This window comes from Lichenostomus cassidix, chromosome 8, assembly GCF_008360975.1.
Source record: "Lichenostomus cassidix isolate B80296 chromosome 8, HeHo_3.0, whole genome shotgun sequence".
NCBI classification, from domain to species: Eukaryota; Metazoa; Chordata; class Aves; order Passeriformes; family Meliphagidae; genus Lichenostomus; species Lichenostomus cassidix.
In genome coordinates this window covers 25,337,482-25,345,844 of record NC_139489.1, presented here as the reverse complement: position 1 = coordinate 25,345,844, position 8,363 = coordinate 25,337,482, and the positions used below count along the sequence as shown (strand labels likewise).

The window sequence follows — 8,363 nt, the reverse complement described above, 5'->3', positions numbered from 1 at the left end:
TTAGCAGCTACCGGGCATGAGCTGCTGGTGACTGGGAACAAAATAATAAACCACATTTTGGTCCTTCCTGGCCTGTTCCTGGGGCAGCACCTCGGGATGGGCTTGCCACACTTGCACAGAGGTGTCAGGAATGTCCAGTGCCCATCCCTGACATAAAGGATGGGTATTTGTCCCAAGATTGGTGGGGCAGGCAGGATAACAGGTCCCATGTTGCCTGCTGAGATGCAGAGCTGTGCTGAAATACAGCAGTGCCCAGTGAGTGGTGGAGGCCAGGTTATGGCTGCTCTCCTGTGGAGCTGTGGGAGGTCTGCTGTGTCCATGGCACTGATGCCAGTGAAAAGGCTGCCCAGGGAACTGCAGGAGGTATTTAAAAAACATTTAGACATGGCACTGGACGCAATCTTAGAGGTCTTTTCCTCCGTAAAGGATTCCATGATTCTCTGCTCTTCTAATTTTCATCCTGCTGAAGCCCCAGCCCAGGAAGTGTTGTGGCTTAAAGCAACCAAATCCATATGAGATCTCAGTAAGGTGAGGACTTGAAGGCAGTGGCCTTGTTGCAAAGGGTGGAAAGCAGGAGGCCAGGTCACCGTGCAGTTTATGTCTCGCAGGGAAATCTCTACCAGAAGCCCTACCAGCCAGAGGGGATTGTCCTGACATTCCAATGCTGTGCAGCCACCTCTGGAGGAGTGCCACACTCTCTTGGTTTTTTTGGATGTCATGAAGGGAGGATAGGACAAGCATCTGCTTGGCTCTGGGGATCCGAAATGGCAGGGGAGAAAACATCTGCCTGCTATAAGCTGGTGCACCCTGGAGAAGGGTCAGGCTGAGTTCTGCAGGCCCTGTGTTGGGAAAACCGCAGGGACAGAGCTTGTGCAGGGCTGCAGATGTCCTGGGAATGCTGGCTGAGCAGTGCCAGTCATTGGAGGGTGGCTGGGAGAGCTGGCAAGGGTAACATATCCCTGTGCGTGCTGGTGCTGCTCCACCCCAGGGAGAGGCTCAGGCCAGGCTTCTTGCACAAACTGTTTGTGTAGGCGAGGAGAGCCAGCCCAGGGGCATGGAGCAGCCCGGGATGTCCTGTGGCAGCTCTCCTGCAACAGCTGCTGGAGCTGGGAGGGACCACGCTGCAGCTGCCTGAGGGAAACTCCAGGAATTACAGCTCCCAGGGGTGAGGGCACTGCCAGGAGAGCGGGACTAGCTCAACACCAGAGGTTTGTCCCTGTGCAGAGATGGGACAGGCAGTGCTGCTGAGAGCTGTGCTAATAAATAGGTGTTATTTCTTAAAAAGGCTTCAGGGTGTTTTTGTCCTGGGTCCTGCTTCCCTCATCTGTTTCTCAGCTTCTGCCCTTCTTACCTGGCCCAAAAAGCACAGATCTTGCATGGATAACCAGCACCACCATCGCTTCCTGGCTCTGCACACCTCCAGCACACAGCCAGTGAAGGAGGCCTGGGACATTAAAAGCCCCAGGGTTTACACAGCTCTCCTGAATGACACCTTTGGACATGATGCCCACAAGGTGACAGAGGAGCAGCCAGGGCTCTGCCAGTGAGGACAGGCTGGGAAGTTGAGCTGGGAGGAGGGCTGGAGTCAGACAGGTGAAGGACAGCTACAGTTCATCCAGCAAACACACTGCTGTGTTCACCCATGGGTGGTGCAGAGCCAGGGACATTCCTTCTCTGGCTCAGGTTCAGGTTAGGGACATGGATGGGTTTTGCAGTAGGATGAGGGTCCTCCTCCTGCAGGACAGCCCCGTTTTCATGAGGCTACAAAAGTAGGGGCTGCCTGAGCTCCAGGTTAGCCTTTTAGGCCAAGAGGATGGGAAAGGGCAGGCAGGGAGAAGGCAAGGGGGGGACACCCGACTTTGCATCAGGATTGTGGGAGGGTAAACATATTCAGGAGGGTGTTTGCTGATCCTTGGCCCTGGGGCTATGGCAATTCCCATCACTGCTGGTGATCCAAGCTGTACCTTCTGCAGGACAGTGACCAGCCCAGAGCATCAGGGGCAACCTTCCCTTCACTTTACAAATCTCAGGGGATGCTTCCCTGGAAGAAGGACTAAGTTTTCTTTGGAGCAAAGATAATCTTCCCCTCCTCCCTCAGTGCTGAATACTCTGGCATCGCACCAAATAGCAAAGACAACATGAAATACACCCTCATTTCCTTGGCCTTCTCTTCCCAGCCATCCCCCAGCAAAGAGAAGCGATACAGCATCTGCGTTTCTAGCTGCAGCCCTACTCCAGGGCCGGGTTTTTGTCACTTTTTTTGGTGCCAAAAGCTTTCAAATCTGTTTCAGGCATAAAACAAGGGAGCGGCAAGGAGGGAGCAGCAGAAGCAGCACTGCCTGTGTTCAGCACCCCCTGCTGCTGGTTGTGCCCCAAAGGGCCTCCAGTTTGCTCAGGTTTTTAAGGGGCATCACTGAGACCACCACAATCCCATGGCATTGCTCAGCTTCCCTGTCCAGTGCACATGGGGAATGGAGGCACTCAAATCTCTTCCAATGCAGGCAAAAACATAGTTTGGAATAAGGATCTCAGCTCTGCCCCATTGGCTTGGAAGCTGCTGGCCCCAGCCATGATGCTGAGTGTAATTTATGGGCTAAGCAGATTTGGGAGAAGCTGATCAGCAGAGAGTGATCCTGCTGGTGTGTATGCCAGACCATATTCCTCCAGGACCTGGAAGCAAGATAGGATCAGGGTTATGCATATGGTATCCACTGTGCCTTCATCACATTAGCTTCTCATCTCCCTCCCAGTCCTCTTGCAAAGCGACTCAGAAGCCAGAAAAGGATCTCTCCCTATCTCCATCCCCTTGGTTTGCTGCAGGAACCTTCCCAGGACATTGCTGGCAGCTCCTCCTTGACTGATGGCATGATGGACCCACTGAGGTGACACTGGCATGAGTTCCCACCTATTTGCTGTGGACTGTGGAGAACATGGAGGGATGGACTCACCTTATAGACAAGTGTCTGGTTTGGGGGGGATGGGGAAAGCAGGGAATTTAAAAAATCCTTTGGAAGGAGGATTTAGAGACTGCAGGACATGCCTGGTCAGAAGGAATTTATTCTGTGGTGGGCTGGTATTTTTCCGAACTTCGGTATCTCATGCTGCCCATTCCTTTGCACTTCACTGAGCTGCTCTCCCAGCCACCCTCCTGAGCTCAGAACCACTCCAGCAGAAGCTATAAATCTCCACTATTAGTTTTGGGATTCCCATGCCCTCCTGATTGCCACCATTTGCCCTCAACACCCACATGGTAACCAGCCTGGACAGGGAAGGAGGATTAAAGAGGGCAGTAAAATTACCAGGAGGGTGTGCTTTGGGAACAACAGGCTGGACAGGACTCAGGTGGGGCCTCTGTCATGGGACAGGAGAGGTCCCAGAGGTCAGATACCACGTCTGGGTGTCAGAATGGGAAGAGGAGTGAAGGTTGGCATGGGGATGTGCATGCAGGCATATTTATTGCCTCTTCAGAGCTGCCTCACAGTTAAAATTTATGGTACATCTTCTCTTCCAGCAAGCGTTTCCAGGATCCAGCTCTTGTTTCCAGGACTGCAAAGATGACTCTGGATAATGGCATGCAGTGAGTTTCCCCCCAGCCCTGGCACTGTACTGCCTGGGGTGAGGTTTTCCTCTGCTCTGCCCTCTCCTCCCTGCTGCTCCCATCCCTCCTGCTGGTTTTCCATGTCCTGCAGAGCTGGATGGGCAACGTGCTGTAATATTTTCTTCCAAATGGAACTTCCTACCATAGTAAAAAGGGAAAATCAGGTTTGCACTGCAAATGAGAAATGTCCATGACCTACAGCTCAACCCTATGTGCTCCTCTTCCCTGCAAGTGTGCCAGATCCACCTGTGCAGATTGGTCTGGGAAAGCTCCTGAGTCACCTTGGTCCCTGTGGGCAATGCCTGGAGGAGACTGGGGAGCAACACCAGGCCCCACTGACAACCTCCAGGTCAGTCTCCAGATGGTGACACCCTCCTCATGATTCCTCACTGCCATCAGCTTCAAATGGATGGTCCTGTGATCCCCAGCACAATCCATCCATGAGAAGCCAGCTCTGGTCCAGGGCTCTGATGCCCACCCTCAGGTCATTGCCTGTTCCTGTCTGGTGACACTGGCAAGGGTGGCAATAAGGGGCAGAAAGCTGACTTGCAAAGGGAGGAGGGAGCAAGGGGCAGAACAGGCATCTCCTGCACCCCAAATCAGGTCACCCTGTGTCAGTGTTACTGGGCTGTGGGGCCTTAGGGTCTGTCACCCCTTCTCACATGAAGGGTGATGTTTCCTCACAGGCTCTTGAAGCCTGAGCACCAATTAATCCAGCAAGCAAGAATATTTAGATAAGTGACACAGGGGCAATCCTGGCTGGAAAGGAGCCTCTGCTGGAGGTTCCTCTGTGGCTACAAACATCCTGTTCCTTAAAAAAAAAAAAAAAAAAAAAGAGGAGGGTTTGAAACATCCATTTGCAACCCCTTCATCGCCCTCCTGGTGTCATCTGGTCACTGCTTAGGCAGATGATATAAAGGGAGGAAACAGCTTCCCAGTGTGAAACCCATGGGATGGGTGCATCATGCCAGGGAGGCACCAGCTGAGCATGGTCTGGAGCAGCCTCTGCTCCCCAACACGGGAGCTGACTCCATGCCCAAATTCCATGGCAAATTCCTCATGAACCTTTCTAGGAACTGGACTGTTCCATGGCCAAATGCCACCTTCACTACTGCAAAACTGCTCATCCTCAGGGTATTTGCACGTCAGTGAAGAGCTGCCTGGCATTCCTCCTTGCCTGCTGAGCACTCAGCATTGGGCAGAAGCTCCTCCTCAGGTCCCTGTGGCTCCCCATCCAGGCTCAGATAATCTGCTGGATTATAGTCCTTATATTTAACTGTATTAGATGACTGTTTTTGCAGTTACTGTTACTGTTTTGCACTGCCCATATTTATAGGGTGCTCTGGTCATATTTATAGGGCTGAAGAATCAAATTACAGCTTTAAGGGCTCTAGGTCACAGCAACACTGGATAGATAGAGTGGAGGAGTGTCACCCATCAGTGCCAACACTTCCAGGGTGGCTTCTGTGGTGGCATGACAAACAGAACCCCCACCTCCCCAGTGGAGTGTGCTGCAACCTTCTGCTTTGGGGGAACAGGGAGACAACCTTAAACCCTTGTCCCTGAAAAGGGGCAGCTCACATGTCCCGTTGGGGTCCCTGTTCCCCCCAGCCTGGCACATTGGGAAGCTGCCAGCTGCGGAGCTGCCGTTATTGTGGCAGCAGTAAACACCTTCCTGCAGCCGGTCAAAGTCCAGCGCCACCGCCAGCCCCACATCCTGTGTGCCAGAGCCACCCTGCTGACCCTGCATGCCAGCCTCTCTGCTGCTGGAGGGAGTGAGGTATCCCTCTGCTCATCCTGATCCATGTTCAGGGTGTTCGTGGACCTGGAGAATAATCCCCCCACAATGCTGATTCAGCCCCAGCTGGCTTCCACTTTGCACAGGCCTTGCTGGTCAGGACACTCTCATGTCCATCTTCTCTGCATCCAGAGGATGTCCTTGAGGGCACACACACTGCTAGCTGGACTTAAGGATGATGAATATTGGAGCATATGAGGCAAACGAGCCCCCTCCAGCAGGATCTCTGGCTACAGCCGATCTCAACCACGCTGCACGTTCCGAGGAGCTAAAATTAGCTGTGTTCCCATGCAGAGGCTGTGCTGGAGCTGTGCTTGGAGCATCACGGCTTTAGGAGCTGCTGCTGCTGGTTTGGGTGTGAGTGCATGGCCACAGCTCTGCTGGTGGTGGGCAGCAGTTGTCCCAAAAAAGAATTCTTTTCTAAAGGCAAGGGTGGGTGAAGTGAATCACTGAAGTCTCAGGCTGTGCAATGGCTGAGGTAGACCCTGATCACACAGGCATGAGGAGCATCTCCCATTCACTGCAGCCCCAGGATGCATGGAAAGACTCACAGAGTCCCCACTGACTCCATCTCTAAACGCACAATCCCAGCAAAGGAAACTCCATCTCTTTCCTTGGTGTCTGCCTGCCCGCTTGCAGACGACTGTGGGATGAAGGAAAGCACCTCCACTGCTCAGGGCATCCTGCACAACGCACAACAGGGACCATCCCTGGGGACAGGGAGTCCCAAATAAGCTCTTGGTGAGTAATGAGGAACTCCAGCACATGCACTAAAAATAAAGAAGCAGCAGGCAGCAGATAAATCAGCCGCAGGGGCCCAGGAGGCTCCCGCGCGCCCGGCCTGACGGAGCCCTGATTTGTGGCCTGACCTCGGCCGCACTCGCTGAACTCCTCAGGCCCCGGCTCTCCTGGCTGGAAAACCAAGGAGAATAAAAAGCAGGATGTCTAGGCTGGGCTTAGCTTTCCCTTCTGCAGATAAATCACTCGGAGATGAGGAAATTGGCTGCGTTTGTTTGCCAACAAGTTGCGTTTGCTGTGCCAGGCCTGGCCGAGCAGGGTGGCTGTGCCGGGCAGGTTGCATGTCTGAGGTGGGAGGATGAGCAAACACCTCTTCCCTGTCCTTGGCCTGATGGGAACAGGATGGAGAGTTATCCCAAAGAGCCAGTCCCCAGTACATGGGAGAGGGAGTGGGGTGTGAAGCAGCCATGTGCAAAGATGAGAGTGGAAGGACCTTCCCCATTCTGCCCTGCAATATTTGGGTGATGCCAACGCTCTCCATCACTGCACAGCTACCAGGAGAGCTGCAAAAATCAAAGATAAAAAATACAAGGTTTTTCTTCAAGCATTTCCCCATCATTAGTGCAACTGTTGGGTTTTTTCTGTCCCATGCAAGAAATCTTTTACTCTGTGATTGCTTGCATCTCAGGCTGTGTTTTCCAGGAACAGAGTTGGTCTCCAACAACCTTGCAAATATTCCCAGGCTGGCTGGGGCATAGTGTCAAGGCACATACAACTTCCTTTCTTTTCTCCAGCTGATGGGAAGTCAGGAAGGGTGATATATTTTAGCTGGGGAAGTAAATCAGCCAGAGAAGCAGGCTGAGTTCATGGATATTGAATCATAGCAAAAGTCTGTATTTCTGACGGTAAAGAGTCTGTCTAGAGGCACCTTTGGCACCTGATTTGGGGTGTCTCAGTTGTTACCTGCTTAACAGGAAGGCTCAAGGAGACAGAGAGTAGGAAGTGCACCTTTCCCACCCCATTTTCCTTGCGGCTCCTGGCAGCAGGAGCACTTTGCTGTAGCCTGTGTTCCCATCTATTCTGGAGCCGAAGCCGTAAAAACAAATGGAGGCTGATTACACCCTGCTCTGAGGAATGGTGCGGATGTGAGAAGCCGCAGAAAAACTTGCTCACTTGGTGTTTTGCTGAGTGCCTGCCAGAGCTGCATCTGCTCCTCGGCCGACGCAGCGCGGGATCGCTGCCTGGCTGCTAGAAGAGAAGAATTTGAATAATTTCTGTCACGTGGAGGAAGAGGGAGCAGAGACCCACCCTGACGGCCTTTCAGAGCTGAAAACTGATGCTCATGTTCATTGACTGCCATATACAATATATCAATGTATGAATTTTTCTTCTTTTTTTTTCCTTTTAGAGAAGCGCTTTCCAAAAGATTTATCATTTGAGGGGTTGAGCTTGAAAGGGCTCTGGGGTTGTGCACAAGATGCTCTTTTAGAAACCTCAAATTCTTTATTGAGCAGATCCTAAAATCCTACTCCTGGTGCCCCACTGTGGGAGGATAAATCAAATCCCCCCTCTTCTCTCTCACTTATGTACCCAGAGTCTCTTTATTCCCTGTGTTTATACAGGGAGATGTGTATATGGATCAAGCCTCCTCCCAAATGCACTGTTCTGAGTACTGGACCACATAAAAGGCATAAATATCCAATAAAATCAGACATGGTGAAATCAAATAAAGTAAGAAAGCTACAAGCAGAAAAGCTCTGCAGAATTGCAGCGAGAGCTGCTGAGAGGTTTTCTCCAATCCCTCCTCCCCAACCTCAGCAGATCCTCTTGCTTGTGGTCTGTCTTGGACCTGGGAGGGAGGGAAGAGCATGAACAGATGTGATTCCTTGCAGAGGAAGGAGGCACCTGGGTTCATGGTGAGGAGACCCTCAGGACCTTCCAGACACTGGGCTGGGAGAGCTTTCTGCTGCCCTTTCCTTCTCCTCTCTTCCCGTCTCTCAGCACCACCTCTTCAGAAAGCTGGGACCAGTTTAAACCCATTTATTTGAAGCCCAGGAAGGAGGAAGATAGAGAAATACAATTACTGGGTCAGAGATTTATCTCCTGCAAGGTTCCCGGTGTGCAGTGTGTCTGCTGGAACAAAAATCACCATTTATCTGGCCCTGATAATTCCATAAACAGCTCCAAGTCCAGGGATGAAATGCAGCCATTTGCAAGGAGGTGCCTGTG

At 52.1% G+C, this 8,363-nt stretch overlaps 1 long non-coding RNA gene across 1 annotated transcript; it reads left to right on the top strand.

The window, feature by feature from the left end:
- Positions 1-5,398: 5,398 nt before the first annotated feature.
- Positions 5,399-7,715, top strand: LOC146434153 (uncharacterized). Its single transcript, XR_014853847.1, has 2 exons — positions 5,399-6,137; positions 7,178-7,715. It is a non-coding gene; the product is annotated as an uncharacterized LOC146434153 (long non-coding RNA).
- The last annotated feature ends 648 nt before the right edge of the window (positions 7,716-8,363 follow it).